Source organism: Loxodonta africana, unplaced genomic scaffold (genome assembly GCF_030014295.1).
Source record: "Loxodonta africana isolate mLoxAfr1 unplaced genomic scaffold, mLoxAfr1.hap2 scaffold_368, whole genome shotgun sequence".
NCBI classification, from domain to species: Eukaryota; Metazoa; Chordata; class Mammalia; order Proboscidea; family Elephantidae; genus Loxodonta; species Loxodonta africana.
Genome location: NW_026975082.1, coordinates 117,934 through 142,411, shown reverse-complemented (window position 1 = coordinate 142,411; position 24,478 = coordinate 117,934). Strand labels below are relative to the sequence as shown.

General features: G+C 42.1%; 1 long non-coding RNA gene across 1 annotated transcript in view; it reads right to left on the bottom strand.

Moving 5' to 3' along the window:
• Nucleotides 1-16,799, bottom strand: part of LOC135229550 (uncharacterized) — a 71,339-nt gene extending 54,540 nt beyond the window's left edge. The window contains exon 1 of the long non-coding RNA XR_010320237.1: nt 16,693-16,799. This is a non-coding gene — a long non-coding RNA (uncharacterized LOC135229550). The remainder of the gene's footprint in view (nt 1-16,692) is intronic.
• Between the last annotated feature and the right edge of the window lie 7,679 nt (nt 16,800-24,478).

The window sequence follows — 24,478 nt, the reverse complement described above, 5'->3', positions numbered from 1 at the left end:
ACAAAAAAGAGGGACTAAATAATGTAGTCATAGATTTTTCATATGGAGAGGAAGTGAAGACGATATAAAGAAATAAAAGATTGGTTTAAATTTAGAAAAACAGAGGTAAATGTTAAGGTAACCCAAAGGAAACTAACAATCCTACACATTAAAATTTAAAAAAACATAAATTTTCAGCATACAAAAGCAACAACAAGGAAGAAGATGAAAGACTAAAAAGAAAAACGATTCAGCACAGAAAAAAATAAATTAGCAGTAAATACAAAGGCAACAAAAATGAAGAGGATGGAAAGAAAATGCACAAAGAAAAACGACTTAACAGAGAAAATTAAATGGAATAAGGAAAATGCCAACAAGACATACACAAAAAAGATGAAAATGACAGCACTAAACTCATAAAAAAACTCGTTAACTATGAATAATTACGATAAATGTAAATGGTTTAATTGCACCCATAAGGAGACAGAGAGTAGCAGAATGGATTAGAAAACATGATCCGTCTGTATGCAGACTGCAAGAGACACACCATAGACTCAAAGACATAAACAAACTAAATCTCAAAGAATGAAAAAAATAATATATATATATATATATACATACATGAAGCAGACAACAATAAAAAATAAGAGTGGCAATATTAATCTCTGATAAAACAGGCTTTAAAGTAAAATACACCACAAAGGAAAAGGAAATACACTATATAATGATTAAAGGGTCAATATACCAGGAGGTCAAAATCATAATCAATACTTATACACCCAATGACAGGGCTCCAAAATACATAAAACAAACTCAAACAGCATTGAAAAGAGAAATAGCTCCACAATAACAGTAGAAGACTTCAACATACCACTTCTGATGACAGACAGGATATCCATAAAGAAGCTCAATAAAGACACGGAAGATCTAAATACCACAATCAGGCAACTTGATCTCATAGACTTAAACATAACACTTCACCCAACGGTAGTCAAGTAAACTTTCTTTTCTAACGCTCGTGGAGCATTCTTGAGAATAGACCACGTATTAGGCCACAAAACAAGCATTAACAGAATCCAAAACATCAAAATATTACACAACATGTTTCCTGACCATAAAGCCATAAAAGTCAAAACGCTGTAGTTATCATACATTCTAATTTCTTACATATTTTAAACCCAATAAAGTCTATTCTTATTATGTTATGCAGTCAGTAATCCTCTATTTTTACCCATTTCATTAACTTTCATTCCTTCTTGCATCTTAAGCCTTTCTCCTTATTTTCTTTCTGCTTGAAGAATACCTTTGGAATTTTCTTTAATGTGGGCATGCTGATGTTAACTTATCCACGTTTTGTTTGTCTGAAAACAAAAGGTCTTTGCTCATTCATGATGTTTTTCCTCAGCATAGAGTTCTGGGTTGCCATGTATTTTCTCTCTATAATTTAAATATACCATCTTATTGTGTTAGGGTTGTCACTATTTCTGTAGAGAAGTCATCAGTCAGTTTTTTTGTTTGTCCTTTAAAGATAATCTCTTCCATTCTTTAAGTAGTTTTAAATTATTTGTTTTTTGTGGGGTTTTTTGTCTTTAGCTTCAGCAGTTCTACTATGATGTACCTAGATACGAATTTCTTTGTATTTACCCTACATGGGTCTTATAAGGAAACCCTGGTGGTGCAGCGGTTAAGTGTTATGGCTGCTAAGCAAAACGTCAGCAGTTCGAATCCACCAGGCGCTCCTTGGAAACTCTACGGAGCAGTTCTACTCTGTCCTGTAGGGTCGCTTTAAGTCAGAATCGACTCGACGGCAGTGGGTTTTTTGTTTTTTTTTTGGTTTGGGTTTTGTAAGTCTTCTAGGATCTGTGACTTGATATCATTAATCATTTGAAGAAAATTCTCAGCCATAATCTCAGTTTTTTGCCTCATTCTTTTTCTTCCTTCTTAATCTTATGCTAGATATTCTCATTGTATTCTCTATATCTTATTCCTTTTTATATTTTTTCTTTTGTCTATGCCTTTATTTTCTTCCAACATATCTTCCAGTTCACTAAATCTCTCTTCAGCATTTTTAATCTGCTGTTATATACATGCATTAAGATTTTAACTTCAGCTATAGTTTTCAGTTGACTTTCTAAGTTGATCTTTTTCTTAGTTTCTAGTTTTTTGCCAAATTTCTAAGTCTTGCCTTTATTTCTTTGAACATAATAGAGTTATTTCAGTGTCTTTGTCTGATAGCTCCAATATCTAGTTTTTCTGTGGATCTCATTCTGTTATTTGTTGTTTCTACAGGTTTCACTCTTTTTTTTCTTTTTAAAAAAAATTGTTGATTATATTAGAGAGGCGAGGCCAAGATGGCAGAGTAGTGAGACGCCGCCAGTCATCCCTCTTACAAAAAAGACCCGAAAAAACAAGCGAAGCAAGTATATTTATGACAAGCTAGGAGCCCTGAGCATCAAAGGCAAAGTTAGAAAACGGACTCAGTGGCAGGGGGAGGGAGAGACTATTCAGAAGTGGAGAGGAGTTACTGGACCTGAACAGCCAGGAACCCTCAGGCACCGTTCCCTGGAGCGACTGCAGTGGGCCTGGCAGTAGCATTCCAGAGGCGCTTCGCTCAGGGAAAGACAGCAAGTTGCACAGACTACTCACACCTCCAGAACAAGAGAAGAACGGCACTCTCGGCAAAAGCTAATTACTTGTGTTTATTTTACCACACCCCTAGCCCCCAAGCCGGCTTCAGTGGCTGTCAACTTCCCTGGGCCTGAGATAGGCCCTGGTACCACTCTGAGCCATTTTTCCATCCTTGAAGAAGGTATAAGTTCACAACTGGGGGAAAGATAATCTGCCAGCTCAATTAAGCTGGGGAGCTCAGGACAGAAGTAGCTCTTGTTCAGGCACAAATGGTCCATGGGCTTTGAATACCTTTCACCCCAGCATGGACCTGTGTGGGCCCATTTCAGGAGAATAGGCCCTTGTTGCCAGACTGCAACTGTTTCAGCTGGACAGTGGAAAGATGGGTGTTTGATGTTTGACACCGCTTTGCCTATTAAACAGGGTCTTCACCTACCCACATCAGGGGCCTAAGGACTGGTGGCTCCACCCACAATACCTGGCCACCTGTGACAGGGCTCCAAGGATAAGTAGTACCGCCCAGAACTTACAACCAAAAGCATTGGGTACCCACCCGTGTGCTCTACAGAACAGGGATGCACTTTCCTCACAGACACTCAGAGCACAGCTGTCAGACCCCTGCCTTGATCAGACTCTGACCCCCTACTGCAGCCAGATACTTCTGCCTACACCAATAACCCCTGCCCCTCTAAGACTGTAGGACAGAGTCTGTACCTTACACTTTATGACCAACTACCTGGGCACCTGAGTTGAATCCATACAAGAAAAGTAAATGAACTCCTAGGCTCATATACCTGGTAACAGTGCTAGCCATCTGGTGATAGTACATTAGAGCTTCAAAGGTGAAAATAATCAACCTAGCGCACTCAAGCAGCTTATTTGGGAATACCAAAACTAAACGAAGGAAGAAGCTAGGATACAAAAAGCAAGCATAAAATAAACTAATACAATAACTTATAGATTGCTCAGAGACAACAGTCAATATCAGATCACATAAAGAGGCAGACACGGGGGCAGGACCAAGATGGCTGACTAGGTAGAAGCTTCCGCTTATCCTTCTTGAAACAAAGACTTGAAAAAACAAGTGAACTGATTACATAAAGGACAATCTACAAACCCTGACCATCAAACACAGAACTAAGGAGTTGACCTGAGTGACGGGGGAGCGAAAGCCACGCTGCAGCAGGGACCGCTTCCAGAGCCAGTGTCCCACGCCGCAGCCTTGAGCCCTACCGGTTTCCTGGTGTCAGAGTGGTGGGGCTGATTGTGGTTTACTGAGACAGGGAAGAACAGATATAGGCCTAACCCTCAGGACCAACCTCAGAGGGGACCCAGGCAGCACACGCAGGCTCCACACAGATGCGGCTGACAGGGAAACGAAAAACTATAGGGAAGCAGCGACTGGTTTTGGAGCCTGGAGTGCAGCGTCCCAGAAAGGAAACCTTGGTGCTGGGCTTTGGACTAAGTGTGGGGGAGCCGATTGTGGCTTCCTGAGACGGTGTGAGCATGGATGCAGCCCTAACCCTCTGGGACAGTCTCAGCAGGGATCCAGCCAGCACACACGAGCAACACAATGCTCTGGAATCTCAGAAAAAACAGTTCTCACCAAACAACATAAGTAACTTTGTATATTTTGCCAGGCTACTCTCTTCTATATATCTGATTCCACCCCTCATTGCCCCACCCAGCTTCATTAACATTGGAATCCTCTGTGCCAGAGAGTGAAGTGCACTGCTGAATTTTTTTTTTTTCTTTCTTTTCTAACCCATTCTCCTGGCCTGAGAAAAGCAGCATTTAACCATCAAAGAAAAAATCCTTCCCTGACTTCCCTAAACTGAAATAACAGTACAGAATCAGCTCCATCCAGGCATTAACAGACCCATAGTCTTTGGCTTTCACCCTACAGGTAACTAGGTGGCTATTACAATGCAAAGGCAATTCTGATAGAGATCTGACCATAATTGTTTTAGCTCAGCAGTGGAAAGGCAAGTTTTGGAGGTCAGATACCTCTCTACCTATTAAACAGAGCCCTCGCTGATCCGCACCAGCGAACTGAGGGCTGAGACTCCACCCACATCACCTAGCCACCTGCTAGAGGGGTCTGAGAATAGTGACGCCTACCCAAGCATTGGGTGCCTAAGATACAGCTGCAAAGCCCACCCACCAGAGTGCTCTAGAGAATAGAGCCACACCTACCTCACTGACACTTGAAGGAAGGCTGTCAGCATCCTGCCCTCCTCGAAATGTGACCCCATGCCACTAATAGAAACTGGTGCATACAACCATCACCACTACTCCTCTAAGATAATAGGTGAGAGCCTACACCACACACTAGGTGACCAGCTATCAGAACACCTGAGCTGATTCTATTCAAGAATAGTGAATGGACTCATACACTTATATACCTGGTAACAGCTCAGGGAAGCTGGTAACAGGACGTAAGTGATTCAAAAGCTACATCAATCACGATACCACAATCTAGTAGCCCATCTGGGTGTATTGTAACAAAACAAAATAAGAAGATAAGACTCAGTGAGCAAATATAAAAGAAAATATTACAATATCTTATAGATGGCTCAGAGACAGCAGTCGACATCAAATCACATGAAGAAGCAGACCATGATTCCTTCTACAAACCCCCAAATCAAAGAATCAAAATCATTCCCAGATGTAGATACATTCCTAGAATTGCCAAATGTAGAATATAAAAAAATTTTATACAGAATCCTTCAAGACATCAGGAATGACCTCACAAATGAAATAAGGCATTCTACAGAAAACACCAAGGAATACGCGGATAAAGCAGTTGAAGATATCCAAAAGATTATTCAACAACATAGTGAAAAAATTAATAAGCTGTAAGAATCCATAGAGAGACAGCATTCAGAAATCCAAAAGATTAACAATAAAGTCACAGATTCAGACAACTCAATAGGAAGTCACAGGAGCAGAATCGAGGAACTGGAATGCAGAGTGGGGGAGCTGGAGGATAAGGCAATGGACACAAATATAGCTGAAGAAAAATCAAATAGAATTTAAAACTATGAAGAAACCCTAAGAATCACGGGGGACTCTATCAAGAATAATTTGCGTGTGATTCGAGTTCCAGAACAGGGAGGGATAACAGAAAATACAGAGAGAACAGTGGAAGATCTGATGGCAGAAAAATTCCCTGGCATTGTGAAAGATGAAAAGATATCTACCCAAGATGCTCATCGAACCTCATACAAAATAGATCCCAAAAGAAAATCACCAAGACATATCATCAAACCTGCCAAAACCAAAGATAAAGAGAAATTTCAAAAGCACCCAAGGATAAACGAAAAGTTACCTACAAAGGAGAATCAATAAGTTTGCACTACTCAGCAGAAACCATGCAGGCAAGAAGACAATGGGATAACATATATAGAGCACTGAAAGAGGAAAAACTGTCAGCGAACAATCATATATCCAGCAAAATTCTAAAACATGAAGGTGAAATTAAGATATTTACAGATAAACGCAAGCTTAGAGAATTTGCAAAAACCAAACCAAAACTGCAAGAATTACTGAAGGAAATTCTTTGGTCAGAAAATCAATAATATCAGATACCAACACAACACAAGGTCACAGAATAAAACATCCTGATATCAACCCAGATAGGGAAATCACAAAAACAAAATAAGATTAATTAAAAAATTGCTCAAAACAGGGAATCATTGATGTGATTATATAAAAGATTACGATAGTGAAAAAAGAGGGACTAAATACAGGAGGCTTAGAAATTACATATGGAGAGGAAACCAAGGCGATACAGGGCGAAACAACTTAGGTTTTTACTTAGTCAAACCAGGGTAAATATTAAGGTAACCACAACAAGGTCTAACAATTCCATACTTCAAAATAAAAACCAAGATAAACATAACGACTCACCAAAATAAATTCAACTACTATAAAAAGGAGGAACACACATTCTACAAAGAAAAACTCAGCACAAAAAAGTAAATGGAAAATGAAATTGTCAAAAACAGGCATCAAAATGACAGCACTAAACTCATACTTGTCTATAATTACACTTAATGTAAATGGACTAAATTCACCAATAAAGAGACAGAAACTTGCAGACTGGATAAAAAAACACGATCAGCCTGTATGCTTCCTAAAAGAGACAGGCTTTAGAGTTAAGAGACACAAATAAACCAAAACTGAAAGGATGGATAAAAATATATCAAGCAAACAACAATCAAAAAAGAGCAGGAGAGGCAATATTAATTTCCAACAAAATAGAGTTTCAAATTAAATCCACCACAAAGGATAAAGAAGGACACTACATAAAGATTAAAGGGACAATTTACCAGGTACATATAACCGTATTAAATATTTATGCACCCAACGATAGGGCCGCAACATTCATAAAACAAATGTTAACAGAATTAAAAAGTGAGATAGACACCTCCACAATTATAGCAGGAGACTTCAACACAACACTCTCGGTGAAGGATAGGAAATGCAGTAAGAAGCTCAATAGAGACACGGAAGATCTAAGTGCTACAATTAAACAACTTCACTTCATAGACTTATACAGAACACTCCACACAACAGCTGCAAACTATAATTTCTTTTCTAGTGCACATGAAACATTCTCTAGAATAGATCACATATTAGGTCATAAAACAAGCCTTTGCAGAACCCAAAACATTGAAATATTACAAAACATCTTCTCTGAATGAAAGACCATAAAAGTAAAAATCAATAACAGAAAAACCAGGGAAAAGAAATCAAATGCTTGGAAACTGCACAATACCCTGCTCAAAAAAGACTGGGTTATGGAAGACCTTAAGGAGGGAATAAAGAAATTCACAGAATTCAACAAGACTGAAAACACTTCCTATGAAAACCTTTGGGACACGGTGAAAGCAGTGCTCAGAGGTCAATTTATATCAATAAAGGCACACATATTAAAGAAGAGCCAAAATGAAAGAACTCTCCCTACAACTTGAACAAACAGAAAGAGAGCAACAAAAGGAACTGTCAGGCACCAAAAGAAAGCAAAAAATAAAAACTACAGCAAAATTAAATGAATTAGAGAATAGAAAAACAATTGAAAGAGTTAACAAGGCCAAAAACTGCTTCTTTGAAAAAATTAACAAAATTGATAAACCATTGGCCAGACTGACTACAGAAATACAGGAAAAGAAACCAATAATCCGAATAAGAAATGGGATGGGCCATATCACAACAGATCCAACTGAAATTAAAACAATCATATCAGATTACTACAAAAAATTGTATTCTAACAAATTTGAAAACCTAGAAAAAATGGATGAATTCCTAGAAACACACTACCTACCTAAACTAACACAAACTGAAGTACAACAACTAAATAGACCCATAACAAAAAAAGAGATTGAAAAGGTAATCAAAACACTCCCAACAAAAAAAAGCCCTGGCCCTGATGGCTTCACTGCAAAGTTCTACCAAACTTTCAGGGAAGACTTACCACTACTACTGAAGGTATTTCAAAGCATAGAAAAGGACAGAATATGACCTAACTCCTTCTATGAAGCCAGCATAACCCTGATACCAAAACCAGCTAAAGACAACACAAAAAAAGAAAATTACAGACCTATATCCCTCATGAACATAGATGCAAAAATCCTCAACAAAATTCGAGCCAGTAGAATTCAACAACATATCAAAAAAATAATCCACCATAACCAAGTAGGATTTATACCAGGTATACAAGGTTGGTTCAATATTAGAAAAACAATTAATGTAATCCACCACATAAAAAAAGGACAAGAACCACATAATTTTATCAATTGATACAGAAAAGGCATTTGACAAAGTCCAACACCCACTCATGATAAAAACTCTCAGCAAAATAGGAATAGAAGGAAAATTCCTCAACATAATAAAGGGTATTGATACAAAGCCAATACCCAGCATCATCCTAAATGGAGAGAGCCTGAAAGCATTTCCCTTGAGAACGGGAAACAGACAAGGATCCCCTTTATCACTGCTCTTATTCAGCATTGTGCTAGAGGTCCTAGCCAGAGCAACTGGGCTAGACAAAGAAATAAAGGGCATCCAGATTGGTAAGGAAGAAATAAAATTATCTCTATTTCCAAAGACATTATCTTATACACAGAAAACCCTGAGGAATCCTCAAGAAAACTAATAGAAGGGTTCAGCAAAGTTTCAGATTACAATACAAACACACAAAATCAGTTGGATTCCTCTATATCAACAAAAAGAACATTGAAGAGGAAATCATCAAATGAATACCATTCACAGCAGCCCCCAAGAAGATAAAATACTTAGGAATAAACCTTACCAAAAATGTAAAAGAGCTATACCAAGAAAACTACAAGGTACTACTGCAAAAAAAACAAAAGGGACCTACGTAATTGGAAAAACATATCTTGCTCGTGGATAGGAAGACAACATTGTAAAATTGTCCATTCTATCAAAAGCCATCTATAGATACAATGCACTTCCGATCCAAATTCCAATGACACTTTTTAAACAGATGGAGAAACAAATCACCAACTTCATATGGAAGGGAAAGAAGTCGCGGAGAAGTAAAGCATTACTAAAAAAGAACAAAGTGGGAGGACTCACTCTGCCTGATATTAGAACAAATTATACTGTCACAGTAGTCAAAACAGCCTGGTACTGGTACAGCAACAGACACATAGACCAATGGAACAATATTGAGAATCCAGATATAAATCCATCCACATATGAGCAGCTGATATTTGCCAAAGGCCCAGTGTCAGTTAATTGGGGAGAAGATAGTCTTTTTAACAAAAGGTGCTGGCGTAACTGTATAGCCACCTCCAAAAAATGAAACAGGACCCCTACCACACACCATGCACAAAAACTAACTCCAAATGGATCAAAGACCTAAACATAAAATCTAAAACGATAAAGATCATGGAAGAAAAAATAGGGACATTAGGAGACCTAATACATGGCATAAACAGAATACAAAACATTACCAAAAATGATGAAGAGAAACCAGATAACTGGGAGCTCCTAAAAATCAAACACCTATGCTCATCTAAAGACTTCACCAAAAGAGTAAAAAGACCACCTACAGACTGGGAAAAAGTTTTCAGCTAAGACATCTCTACCCGGTGCCTGATCTCTAAAACCTACATGACTCTGCTAAAATTCAACCACAAAAAGACAAACACCCCAATTAAAAAATGGGCAAAGGATATGAACAGACACTTCACTAAAGAAGACATTCAGGCAGCTAACAGATACATAAGGAAATGCTCTCGATCATTAGCCATTAGAGAAATGCAAATCAAAACTACAATGAGATTCCATCTCACTCCAACAAGGCTGGCATTAATCCAAAACACACAAAATAATAAATGTTGGAGAGGCTGTGGAGAGACTGGAACACTTATACTCTGCTGGTGGGAATGTAAAATGGTATACAACCACGTTGGAAATCAATTTGGTGCTTCCTTAAAAAGCTAGAAATAGAACTACCATACAACCCAGCAATCCCACTCCTCGGAATATATCCTAGAGAAATAAGAGCCTTTACACAAATAGATATATGCACATCTATGTTTACTGCAGCACTGTTTACAACAGCAAAAAGATGGAACCAACCAAGGTGCCCATCAATGGATGAATGGATAAATAAATTATGGTATATTCACACAATGGAACACTGCACATCAACAAAGAACAGTGACGAATCTGTGAAACACTTCATAACATGGAGAAACCTGGAAGGCATTATGCTGAGTGAAATTAGTAGCAAAAGGTCAAATATTGTATAAGACCACTATTATAAGATCTTGAGAAATAGTTTAAACTGAGAAGAACATATTCCTTTGTTGTTATGAGCGGAGAAGGGAGGGAGGGTAGGAGAGGGGTATTTACTAAAGAGATAGACAAGAACTACTTTCGGTGAATGGAAGAACAACACTCAACACAGTGGAGGTCAGCACAACTGGACTAAACCAAAGCAAAGAAGTTTCCTGAATAAACTGAATGCTTTGAAGGTCAGCAAAGCAGGTGCAGGGGTTTGGGGACCATGGTTTTAGGGGACATCTAAGTCAACTGGCATAATAAAATCTATTAAGAAAACATTCCGCATCCCACTTTGAAGAGTGGCATCTGGGATCTTAAATGCTAGCAAGCAGCCATCTCAGATGCATCAATGATTCTCAACCCACCTGGATCAAGGGAGAATGCAGAACACCAAGAACATAAGATAATAACGAGCCCAAGAGACAGAAAGGACTACATGAACTAGAGACTACATCATCCTGAGATCAGAAGAACTAGACAGTGCCGGGCCACAACCAATGACTGCCCTGACGGGGAACATAACAGAGATCCCTTGAGGGAGCAGAACAGTGGGATGCAGACCCCAAATTCTCATAAAAAGACCAGACTTAATGGTCTGACTGAGACTGGAAGGACCCCAGTGATCATGGCCCCCACACCTTCCGTTTACCCAGTACGGGAACCATCCCCAAAGCCAGTTCATCAGACATGGGTTGGACTAGACAATGGGTTGGAGAGGGATGCTGGTGAGGCGTGAGCTACTTGGTTTGGGTGGACACTTGAGACTATGTTGGCATCTCCTGCCTGGAAGGGAGGTGGGTGGGTAGAGGGGCTTAGAAACTGGCAAAATGGTCACGGAAAGAAAGAGTGGAAGGAGGGAGTGGGCTGTCCCATTGGGGGGAAAGTAATTGGGAATATGTAACAAGTTGTGTATAAGTTTTTATGTGAGAGACTGGCTTGATTTGTAAACTTTCACTTAAAACACAATAAAAATTATTAAAATAAAAAAAAAAGAAGGTGACCCATGATTGCTTCAACAAGCTCTCAGAACTAAGACTCAAGGAATCTTCTCGATGAAGGTGCAATTCTGGAATTACCGGATACAGAATACAAAAGATTAATATACAGAACTCTCAAAGATATCAGGAAGGAAATGAGGCAAAATACAGAACAAGCCAAGGAACACAAAGATAAAGCAGCTGAAGAAATTAAAAAGGTTACTCAAGCACATAATTAAAAATTTAATAAGCTGCAAGAAACCATAGAGACTGCAATCAGAAATTCAGAAGATTAACAATAAAATTACAGAGTTAGAAAACTCGATAGAAAGTAAGAAGAGCACAATTGAAGAACTGGAAGGCAGAATTACTGAGATAGAAGATAAAACTCTTGGGACCAATATATTTGAAAAGAAACCAGATAAAAGAATTTTAAATGAAGAAATCCAAAGAATCATGTGGGACTTTATCAAGAGAAATAACTATGAGTGATTGCAGTACCAGAACAGGGAGGCTTAACAGAAAATACACAGGGAACTGTTGAAGATTTGTTGGCAGAAAACTTCCCTGATATCATGAAAGATGCTCATCAAATTCCACATAAGGTGATCTCAAAAGAAAGTGACCGAGACATATAATAATCAAACTTGCCAAAATCAAACATAAAGAGAATTTTAAGAGAGGCTAGGGATAAAGGAAGTCACCAAAAAAGGAGAGTAAATAATAATAAACTTGGACTACTCAGCAGAAATCATGGAGGCAAGAAGGCAATGGGATGACTTACACAAAATATTGAAGGAAAAAAATTGCCAACCAGGAATCAAACCATAACCCTGGCCCTCTGGCCTTAGCCCTCTAACTCTAGCCCCTAAGCCCTAAGTCCCAAAGCCCCTAAGACCCTAAGCCCTTAGGTCCTAACTCCCAAGGCCCTAAACTCTAACCCTAACCCAAACTCTAACCCCTATACCCTAAACCCTAAACCCTAACACCTAACTCCTAACCACCCTAACCTTAACGACCCTAACCCTAACCCTAACACTCGAACCCTAACCCTCTAACGCTAACCTGAAACCCTAACCCTCTAACTCTAACCCTCTAACCCTAGCCCTCTATTCCTAGCCCTAAACCTAACCCCAACCCCCAAACCCAACGCCAAACCCTAAACCTCAAATCCCTAGCCCTAAACCTAAGAATGAGTCTAAGCCTAACCCTAAACTGTAAACCCTAACACTTAAAACCCTAACACACAAAACCCTAACACCCTTAGCCCTAACACATTCAACCCTAACACCCTAAATGCCAAAACCCTAAACACTAACACCCTTAACCCCAACCCCTAAACCCTAAACTTAAACGCTAAACCATCTAACCCTCTAACCCTAATACCCTAACACTAAACCCTAAACCCTAACCCCAGCCCCCAGCCCTAACCCTCACTTTAAGCCTTAAACCCTAAACCTTAAGTCCTAAACCCTAGGCTCTAAGCCCTAAGCCCTAAACCCTAAGTCCTAAAACCCTAAACTCTAAGCCTTAAGCCCTAAACATAACCCTCTAACCCTAAACCCTAAAACCTTACCCCAGACCCATCCCACACCCCTAAACCTGAACCCCTAAACCCTAGCCCTAACCCCTAACCCTAAACCTCTAAACCATACCCCTAATCTTCTAACCCTAAACCTCCAACCCTAACCCTCTAACCCTAACTCTCTAACCCTAACCACAACACCAACCCCAACCTCTGAACTCTGAAACCCTAACCCCCTAACCCTAAGCCTCTGAACCCTAAGCCTAAACCCTCTAACCCTAAACCCTAACCTTCACCCCCTCACACCCTCACCTTCTCACTCCCTCACTCTATAATCTTCTCAACCTCTAACCCCTTCACCCTCTAACCCCTCTCTCTCTAACTCCCTCAATCTCTAACCCCCAAACCTCTAACACCCACCCTCTTACCCCAAACCATATATCCCAAACAAACCCAACACCAACTCCAACCCTAAACCTAAATCCTGACCCCTAAAACCTAACCCAAACCCTAATGACTAAACCCCAAAACCATAAACCCCCAAAACTGTAAACCCCAAACTGCAACCCCTAACACCTAACCTGTAAATCCAAACTCTAACCTCAAACCCTAAACCTAAGCCTAACACCTAACCCCAACAGAAAAACCCTAACCCAAACCCTAACAACCCTAACCCTAACAACCCTAACCCTAACATCCCTAACCCCAAAACCCTAACCCCAACCCCTAACCCCAAACCCTAACAACCAGAACTCTAACAACCCTAACCCTAACATCCCGAACCTCAAACCCTAACCCTTTTTGTTAGCAGCCGTAGCACTTAACCACTAGCCACCAGGGTTTCCATGAGCAGTCACAGGAATAGACATATGCACACCCGTGTTCACTGCGACATTATTCACAGTAGCAAAAAGATGGAAACAACCTCAGTGCTCGTCCACAGAGGAATGGATAAACAAACTACGGTACATACACACAGTGGAACACTACACGACAATGAAGACCAATGATGAATCTCCGAAACATCTCACACCATGGATGAATCTGGAGCGCATCATGCTGACTAAGTCAATCACAAAACGACATATACACTAAGAGACCACTATCATAAAAACTCATGAAAACATTTACACACAGAAACAATCCTTGATGTTCACCAGGCAGACGGAGAGTGGGTAGAGAAAAGCTAACTAAACAATAACCAAAAAAAACAAACCCACCGCCGTCGAGTCGACTCCAGCTCATAGAGACCCTATAGGACAGATTAGAACTGCCCCATAGAGTTTCCAAGGAGCGCTTGGTGGATTCGAACTGCAGACCTTTGGTTAGCACTGGTGGGTCTTAACCACTATGCCATCAGGGTTTCCAACCAAACGACAGATATGTGGTAACTCTGGTGAAGGAAGAGACGGTACACAAGACTGGGAATCAACCTCAGCCTCACTCTAACCCTAACCATAACCCTAAACCACTTGTGCCCTAGCCTAGTAACCCCAGCCCTAACCCCAGCCCCCAGCCACCTAAAACCTATACCCCTAAACCTAACTCCCAAACCTCTAACCCCCCAACCTGAACCCCTAACACCAAACCCTAACCCCTAATCCTCTAACCCTTCTGCATCTCTGGGCCTCTCGACTCTCCGTCTATTTTCTCCCTCCAAATCCTACTAACACTCAGTGGAATTTTGAAGTTTCAGCTGTGCTTTGCTTCTTGTTGTCTCCACCGGTCCCATCAAGGCACTGCATCATTTATTTGCTCTGCTTCACTATTCAGTTCCAAAACCATGGCTTAGAATCACCTGACACTGAACCTCAGCGATTCAGCGCAAGGCCGCGAGAGGGCGTGCGCACCGCCGGTTCTGTTCTGCCCACCAGACCCTCCGAGCATGGGAACCTCCTGGACCTAAGACGGGACGAACTGGGTACCCCTCCAGTGGCGACAGCAGAAGCTTTTCTTCCCGAGGGACCCAACGCCCCAGGGCGCTCTCTCAATACTCCCATTAATGCTATGATTATCCTAACCCACTCCTTCTGCGAGACCTAGTGGGTCCTCGACCAGGCCCAGCCTTCAGGACCCGCACCCCCCTGCTGTGGTCATGTACAGGAACCTGCAGGGCCGCTCCCTCCCCGCCCAAGCTCTGCCCCTCCACACCCTGATGCCCTGCAGGCCTCTACTAGGTCCCCGCCCAGGGGAGAGTTGTCGCCCCGCACGGGGGGGGGGGGCACGAGGAAACATTCGGAAACCACCCCCCAGGCACGAAGCCGACTGCCCGTATTGAGACCGTGTGAGCAGGGCTGCCCCGCCGACTGGAGCCTGCAGGGCATCACTCACGTTTGTCAGCTTCTCACTGCCCTCTGGGCTCAGGGTCCCAGAACAGCCAATCCCCTCCCCGGGGCGGGGGGGCGGTCCGTCCGCAGGGGCTGGAAGATCGGGTTGGTGCCCATGGCCGGAGCACTTAAAACCCTTAGAAACCCTCATAAACCGTCAGCTCCAGACCTTCAAATGTCAGCCCGAGAGACACCTAATCTCCAACCTAAAAAAAAAACCACACCTGTTGCCATCGAGTCAATTCTGACTCATAGCGACCCTATACGACAGAGTAGAACTGCCCCACAGAGTTTCCAAGGAGCGCCTGGTGGATTCAAACTGCCGACCTTTTGGCTAGCAGCCTTAGCATGTAACCACTACGCCACCAGGGTAACCCACTGAACCCACTGCCACCAGGGTAGAGGCTCCAAATCCCACCAGTTTGAGGAACCCTCAAATCCCCTCAGCACCAGAGACCGCGTCCACAGCTACCGCTACACAGCGCCGCACAAACGTTTAAGTTAACAAACAATATGGGCGCTCAGGACCCCTTCCTGCTACCCCCACCCCCGCCACCCAGAGGGGGAGCGGGACCCGGCATCCACACTGTTAACAGACACTGAATCGCTGCTGCTTCCACAAGGAGTAGGATCCCCGCGCTGCTCCACAGATTCCCAGGACCCCTTCCTTTGCAGATGGGGCCGGGGCCGCGCCGACGCCCCAGCCCCGAGAGTAGACCAGCCGGGCGTGGGTGCGGGCGCGGGGTGCCTCAGCCTCCCAGGCACAGCGCCCCAAACAGTAAGGGGCAGCGGGGCCTTGGGCGGGGGATCCCTCTCTCCCCGCCCCTGGCACCCTACGGAGTCTGGTGGGGGTGGGACGACGAACGGGGGCGAGTGCCCCGTCCTCAGTCTGGAGTCTCACCCCCCCCGGGCGAACTCTGGGCCTTGGTTTCCCCCCCTGGCAGAGGGAGCAGGTGGGGGGCGGGGGGGCAGGCGCCCATCACCCAGCTTGGCCTGCAAACCCGCCCCGGGCAGAGGAGGGACCTGGGCGCAGCCCTGGACACGGCCTTTCTCCCCAGGCCCTTCAAGCCCCCAGGCCCGAGGGCACTCCGCAGCTGGATCCCGCGGCTGGACCCCGCCCCCGCAAATCCATGGGGATGCAAATTTCGGAGACCAGCTGCGTCTCCCGGGCCAGAGGCTCCCTCTCGCAGCCCTTAGAGTGGCTGCGTCCGCCCGCCCCCGCGCCGCGTCCGCCCCAGGGGATCACTCGGGACGGGGTACGCCGGAGGGGGCGATGCCAGCTGCTAACCCAACGTCCGGACTCTCCAACCTCTGGAGCCCACGGGGTGCTGGGACTGGGAACCGCCCTCCTGGCGCCTTCCCTCCACACCTTCGAGGGGCCGGGCTTCTTCAGTCTGGGAGCGGGTCCCTCCACCCACCTGCCGGAGTTTCCTACCTTTCAGAAACCACGGCACGGAAAGCAGCACGAACACCGTCCGCTCTAAGGCGCGCCATTCCGCCCGGGCCCCTCACCACCCGTCCCGGCGCTTCCGGGAGTAACTGGCTGGACGGCGAGGAACATGGCTGCCGGCCCCGCCCAGCGGCCCGGGTGTGGGGCGGGCGTGGGGGGGTTGGGCCTCCAGAGGGGAGGGTGGGGTCTAGAAGCAAGGACAATGCCAAGGTGTGTGGGGTGAGGAGACGGGAGAGGTCAGGAGAGGGCCCTCTTGCGTGCAGAGTTAAGTATTGGAGGTGCAACGGTTAAGTGCTTGGCTAACTGAAAGGTGGGCCGTTGGAACCCCCAGCTCAGGGGTTGAAAAGATCTGAAGATGGGCTCCCGTAAAGATTCTAACCAAACAAAATCCGAACCAGTTGCTATTGAATCAATTCCGACTCATAGTGACCCTATAGGGCAGAGTAGAACTGCCCCATAGGGTTTCTAAGACTATAAGTCTTTACAGAAGCAGACTGCCATGTCTTTCTGCAAATAACTAACTGGTGGATTCGAACTGCCCACCCTTTGGTTAGCAGCCGAGCTCTTAACCACGGTGCCACCAGGGCTGCGCCATAAAGACTGCAACCTAGGAAACCTTGTGAGGCAGTTCTAAGTTGTCATACAGGGTTGATATGAGTCAGAATCTCCTGATGGCACACAACCATGATTGTACTAAGAAAAATTCCTCCAAGCATCTGCCTACATGACCCCTGAAGCACATATGCATGCACGCTATCAAAGCAGTGTGGCCAAAGACAGGAAATTGGGATAGAGACATTATAGAGTGGACAGTGAAAAGTGATTTCTGAGGGGCGTGCAGCTCAAGCGGAGGAGGTAGCATACAACTAAATGCCCTTCTCCTTCTATTGTTCAATGGTCTTCAGAAAGAATGTGTCCCAGGAATTAACTGTAGCCCAGGAGAACTTGAAGACAGCAAATACAGAGGACCAGTCAGGATGCTTCTGCAGTGGTCAGGGTGAGCAGTGATGGTGGTAGTGCAGCTAGGAACAGTGGGCAGGCTTGAGGTGTACTTTGGAGCTTGAGCTGCCAAGAATTGCTGGTCAATCAGACGTATGGGATGAGGGGAATGGAGAATCAAAGGAGACTTCTAGCATTCAGGCTACCATGAGCCCATGGTCACCAGAGCCATTCTCTACCATGTGGAAAACCATGGAGGAACAAGCTTGAGAAAATGACCAAAAGATTTTTTTCTGTACATGTTAGATTTGGATGTCTGAGGTCATCCAAGTGTGGAGAACAGTTCCCAGCTGTGGATACCACTCTGAGGTAGAGTAGTTTTCTGGGTTCTAAGAATTTGAAGATCATCAGCCTATAGCTGATTTGAAAGCCACTGGTGGTGCAGTGGTTATGCATTTGGCTGCTACCAAAAGGTCTGCAGTTTGAATCTACCAGTCGCTCCTTGGAAACCCTGTGGGGAAGCTCTACTCTGTCCTATAGGGTCCCTATGAGTGAGAATCCACTCAATAGCGACTTTTGTTTTGTTTTGTTTTAATACTAAGCTCAGAAAAGTTGTGTGTCAGGGTTGTATTTTTTCACAATACTTATTCAAGCAGTTCGAATCTACCAGCCACTCCTTGGAAACCCTATGGGTCAATTCTACTCTGTCGTTTAGGGTCGCTATGAGATAGAACTGACCCAACAGCAATGGACTTAGAACTTGGACTTAGAGGAGCCCTTTCTTTGTCAAAGCTGAAAGTTTTACTTCATACTTTTTAAAAACTGCCATGTTTCATGCTACGTGGCTACACTTACAGGAGCATTTTTGGTGCTAACTTGACTTGTTCTTGGTGAAGGGCTCTGTATTCATTTTCTAGGGCTGCCATAGTAAATTACCAAAAACTCAGTGTCTTTAAAAAAACATATAATCCATACAGTCCAAGAAGCTGGATCATATGAAGTAGAAGGGGCACGAGGATTGGAGGAAGACTCATTAACAGCCTAGACATGCAGATGACACAACCTTGCTTACTGAAAGTGAAGAGGACTTGAAGCACTTACTGATGAGGATCAAAGACTTCAGCCTTCAGTATGGATTACACTTCAACATAAAGAAAACAAAAATCCTCACAACTGGAACAATAAAAAAATCACAAGAAAGAGAGAAAATACTGAAGTCACCAAGGATTTCATTTTACTTGGATCCACAATCAACACCCATGGAAGCAGACTTTGAGAAATCAAATGACATATTTTATTGGGCAAATCTGCTACAAAAGACCTCAAAGTGTTAAAAATCGAAGATGTCACTTTGAGGACTAAGGTGTGCCTGAACCAAGCCATGATATTTTCAGTCGCCTCATGTGCAGCTAAAGCTGGACAATGAATAAAGGAGACAAAAGAACTGAAACTTGAATTATGTTGTTGGTGAAGAATAATGAATATACCAAGGACTGCTAGAAGAATGAACACACCTGTCTTGGAAGAAGTACAGCCAGAATGCTCCTTAGAAAGGTGGGTGGCAAGACTTGGTCTCACGTCCTCTGGACATATTATCAGGAGGAATCAGTCCCTGGAAAAAGACATCGTGCTTGGTAAAGTAGAGGGTCAGTGAAAAAGACAAAGATCCTCAATGAGACAGATTGAGACAGTGGCTGCACCAGTGGGCTCAGACATAGCAATGAGAAAGGCCCAGGGCTGGGCACTGTTCCGTTCTGTTGTACACAGGGTCGCTATGAGTTGGAACTGACCCAACAGCACCTAACAACAACATCATAAACTCACTAGATCTCCTGGGGATAGAATGTCACATTCACTGTAGAATAGATAGAGTTTCTTTGTTTGTTTGTTTACCATATTTACTAATACTATGATTTACATTTGATAACTTCCACAATCAGTTGGATCGCTTTTCTTTGGAATGGACACAAACATGCATCTCTTGCAGTCTGTTGGCCAGGTACCTAGCTTACAAATTTCTTTGCATAGTGGAGTCGGCATGTACAGGGCTGCATCTGTTTGTTGAAACAACTCAGTGAGTATTCTGTCAGCTCCTGGAGCCTTGTTTTTCGCCAGTGTCTTCAGTGTAGCTTGGACTTCTTGCTTCACTACTACCAGTTCTTCATCATGTGCCACCTCATGAAACGACTGAAAGTTGACCATTTCTTTTGGTACTGTGACTCTGTGTATTCTTTGCATCTTTTGTGTGTGTGCTTTAAGTGAAACTTTACAAATCAAGTCAATCTCTCATACAAAAATTTGTATACAGCTTGCTATGTGCTCCTAGTTCCTCTCCCACTAATGAGACAGCACACTCCTTCTCTCAGCCCTGTATTCCCCGTGTCCATTCAGCCACTTTCTGTCCCTCTCTTCCTTCTCATCTCCCCTCCAAACGGGAGCTGCCCACATAGTCTTATGTGTCCACTTGAGACCAGAAGGTCACTCCTCACCACTATCATTTTCTATCCTATAATCCAGTCCAATCCCTGTCTGAAGAGTTGGCTTTGGGAATGGTTCCAGTCTTGGGCCAACAGAAGGTCTGGGGACCATGACCTCCAGGGTTCCTCTAGTCTCAGTCAGATCATTAAGTCTGATTTTTTTATGAGACTTTGAGGTCTGCATCTCACTGTTCTCGTGCTCCGTCAGGGATGCTCTGTTTCGTTCCCTGTCGGGGCAGTCTTCGGTTGTAGACGGGCACCATCTAGTTCTTCCGGTCTCAGGCTGATGTAGTCTTGGATTTACGTGGCCATTTCTGTCTTTTGGACTCATAATTACCTTGTATCTTTGGTGTTCTTCATTCTCCTTTGCTCCAGGTAGGTTGAGACCAATTGATGCATCTTAGATGGCCGCTTGATAGTGTTTTTAAGACTGCAGATGCCACTCACCAAAGTGGGATGCAGAATGTTTTCTTAATAGATTTTATTATGCCAATTGACCTAGATGTCCCCTGAAAACATGGTCCCCCAACTGCTGCCCCTGCTACTCTGGCCTTTGGAGCATTTGGTTTATTCAGGAAACTGCTTTTGGTTTAGTCCAGTTATGCTGACCTCTCCTTTATTGTATGTTGTCTTTCGCTTCACCTAAAATAGTTCTTGTCTACTATCTAATTTGCAAATATCCTTCTCCCTCCCTTTCTCCCCACCCTCATAACCATCAAAGAATATTTTCTTCTCTGTTTAAACTATTTCTTGAGTTCTTATAATAGTGGTCTCATACAATATTCGTCCTTTTGCAACTGACTAATTTCACTTAGCATAATGCCCTCCAGATTCCTCCAAGCTATGAAATATTTCACGGATTCATCATTGTTCTTGATCTGTGTGAAGTATTCCATCGTGTGAATGTACCACAATTTATTTATCCATTCATCTGTTGATGGGCACCTTGGTTACTTCCATCTTTCTGCTATTGTAAACAGTGCTGCAATGAACATGGTTTTGCATATATCTGTTCATATAAAGGCTCTTATTTCTCTAAGATATATTCCAAGGAGTGGGATTGCCATATCCTATGGTAGTTCTATTTCTACCTTTTTAAGGAAGTGCCAGATTGATTTTCAAAGTGGCTGCACCATTTTAAATTCCCACCAGCAGTGAATAAGTGTTCCAGTCTCTCCACAACCTCTCCAACATTTATTATTTTGTGATTTGGGATTAATGGCAGCCTTGTTGGAGTGAGATGGTATCTCATTGTAGTTTTGATTTACATTTCTCTAACGGCTAATGATTATGAGCATTTCCTCATGTATCTGTTACCTGCCTGAATGTCTTCTTCGTTGAAGCACCTGTTCCTATCCTTTGCCCATTTTTAAAATGGATTATTTGTCTTTTTGTTATTGAGTTTTTGCAATATCATGTAGATTTTAGAGATCAGATGCTGATCGGAAATGTTATAGCTAAAAACTGTTTCCCAGTCTGTAGGTAATCAGTTTACTCTTCTGGTGAAGACTTTGGATGAGCATAAGTGTTTGACTTTTAGGAGTTATCTAATTTCTCTTTGGGTACTTGTACATTGTTAGTAATGTTTTTGTTACAATCCCACCCTAATCCTCTTTAACATAAAATTACAATCACAAAATGGAGGACAGCTACAGAACACTGGGAATCAGGGCCTAACCAACTTGGTACACACATTTTGGGGGGGACATAATACAATCCATGACATCCACCTTTTAGTATATTTTGGGGACTGGCTCTTTTAGTCAGAAATAGGTTGAATAAAAGTGCTTACTTACCAGCAGTTTCCCAACAGTGTTGGTGACGGATCCCCAGTTGGATACACACAATCACACTGACGTCATTTGCGGTGCCTCAGCAAGTCCCACTTGCCTTCATAACACTGATCTCTAGAACAAAACACAGCTCTGTAAGCAAGTCAGTTAAAAATAAAGGCATTGGATATTGAACATCACTAAAGACATAAGTGCATATTGGTTCTGTGTTGGTTGCCGGAATCTAATTCTCTTGATTAATTCATATTTTTTGTAGATATTTTTCTTGCTCCATATACCCAGAGCTCTGTGTACATATAATGAACATTCTACACGTAGGTTTCTCACAAATATTACCCAATATCATTCATTTTTTTGACCATTCACTCAATGTTCAAGAATAAATTGAAGTATAGGAAATATTCTTACGGTTATTTAACTCTAAGGATGAAGAAATTGCATAGCGGGTCTTGGCTCCCTTTAGAAATTCTCTACCTGATGCAGTTCCACACAGCAACACGGGCCTTCATCTCAGCACAGGAAGAAAGACAGCTTTGTCTCAATATTTGCCACTGCTCTTCACCTTCTACTAAGGTAAAAACTCTTCAGCCTACCAAGAGCATTGTTCAAGAATTGGCTCCAAATCTCTCCTTGAAAATTACAGTGAAAAATCTTATAAAAATGTTAAGTTTTATTATTAGGCAAACCACTATTTCATCAAATCATCGTCTCTATATAAATTTTTCACCACTATGTTTTTTTTTTATGTGGCTTAAGACAACAATCAGGTGTGTAATAATGTGTATATCATTACATTTCAAATTATAAAGTGATGTTCCAATGGTTTAAAGAGTTGGAGGGACTATTGTGGCTAGGGAATACTGAATCAAAAAATATTTTGACATGAAAGTTTCAACAACAAATATGTTCCATAACTATAGGTGTACTTGTAGGTAAATGTTTAATGTAATAATTCAGATGGTTAAAAAAGACAAAAACAAATAAAAACACATTAAACAGCAGAATAAGTCGATAGATATCTATTGTCATGACAGATACAAACAGAAAACAAAGAATAAAAAATAAGTGCAGCAGAGGTTACCAGCGTTATGTAAAAGAGAGGAGCGTCTTGACACCGAAATAAAATAGCTAGATGCTTCAAAATGTGCATCCAGCAGCTTTTCCCTTTAGCAGGTGTTGCAATTTCTGATTTATTGGAATTAAACTAGTTGTCCATGTCATTCAAGTATTATTTTAATGCAATAAATCATTTTACAAGTCCCATGCTGTAGAAAAAATGCTTAAATCATTACATAAACATAGCTTTGCTCACAACTCTTCCCATTCTGAATGCATTACTTTTCCCTTTACCACTTCCTAAATAGCTGTGAAAATCTTCACAGTGCTGTAAACCCAAGTTCTAGTCCCACCACCATTTTATGTGATACTGATCACTGTGTGTCCCTGTGAAGTCTTTTTTTTTTTTAACATCCTATATATATATATATTTTTTATAGCACTATGGTCACTATTGTCGATTCAACATGTTTACTGCCTTATTGCGCTCTTTACCTGTTGTTGAAGCCTTGTTATTTACTTTTAAATGTCTTTCTTATTTCTCTACCTTAACACTTAAAACAGTGTTTCATTTTATTTGCTGTTGTTTTTTTCTTTTATTATATTCTCGTCCACTCAGAGTTCAGGCATGATTAAAAAGTAATTACATTTTTGTGGAGACAGAATGGGATTTAGAATCAAGTTTCAATTACCTGGGTTTTACTTCCTTCATTGACTAGCTGTATATCGGCAATACTTACTGACTATAAAACTTAATTTCAACATTTGTAAAACAGGTTACAATCTATCTATGCTTTTTTTAGATATATACATTTCTTTTTAATTTCAAAATATAAATTCACCAAAAATGATGTTAACATTTAGATTTTTCTTGTGTTAAAAAAAACTAAACCAAACCTGTTGTCATCAAGTTGATTCCAACTCATACCGACTCTATAGGACAGAGGAGAGCTGCCCCATAAGGGCTTCCAAGGAGTGGCTGGTGGATTTGAACTGTAGGCCTTTTGGTTAGCAGCCAGGTTGGAATCCGCTACATCACCAGGATTCCTTTCTTGTAATAAGTAAGATAAATTGATAAGCTTATATTCCAGCTATGTATTTAGTGCATGAAATATGTCAAAGAGAATTATGTAATGTTTAAAATTTTAAATGTAAATTGATCAAAAATTATAATAAATTCCAAATAAGTAAGATAAAATGATTAGCTCCAGTTCTCAGTAGGGGTTTAAATGCCTTTGAGACCAGTTGGTTCTCCTGTTTTCACCCATTCTCAATGGCACAAACTCAGCATCAGTCTCTGAATAGTGATTATGATACTAACACAGTAGACAGTCAGGAGTGGTTGGGCTACTATTTTCACATGTTTTGCTTGCTAATAGATTTAAATTATCTTTACTGTCTAATATTTCTTATCTTTTACTTTTGGAGAACGAAGTCAATTGTTCATGTCGTATTATGTATGGTACAGCCCAGAGTGTTTGTAGTGTTCAATACTTTAAATTTCTC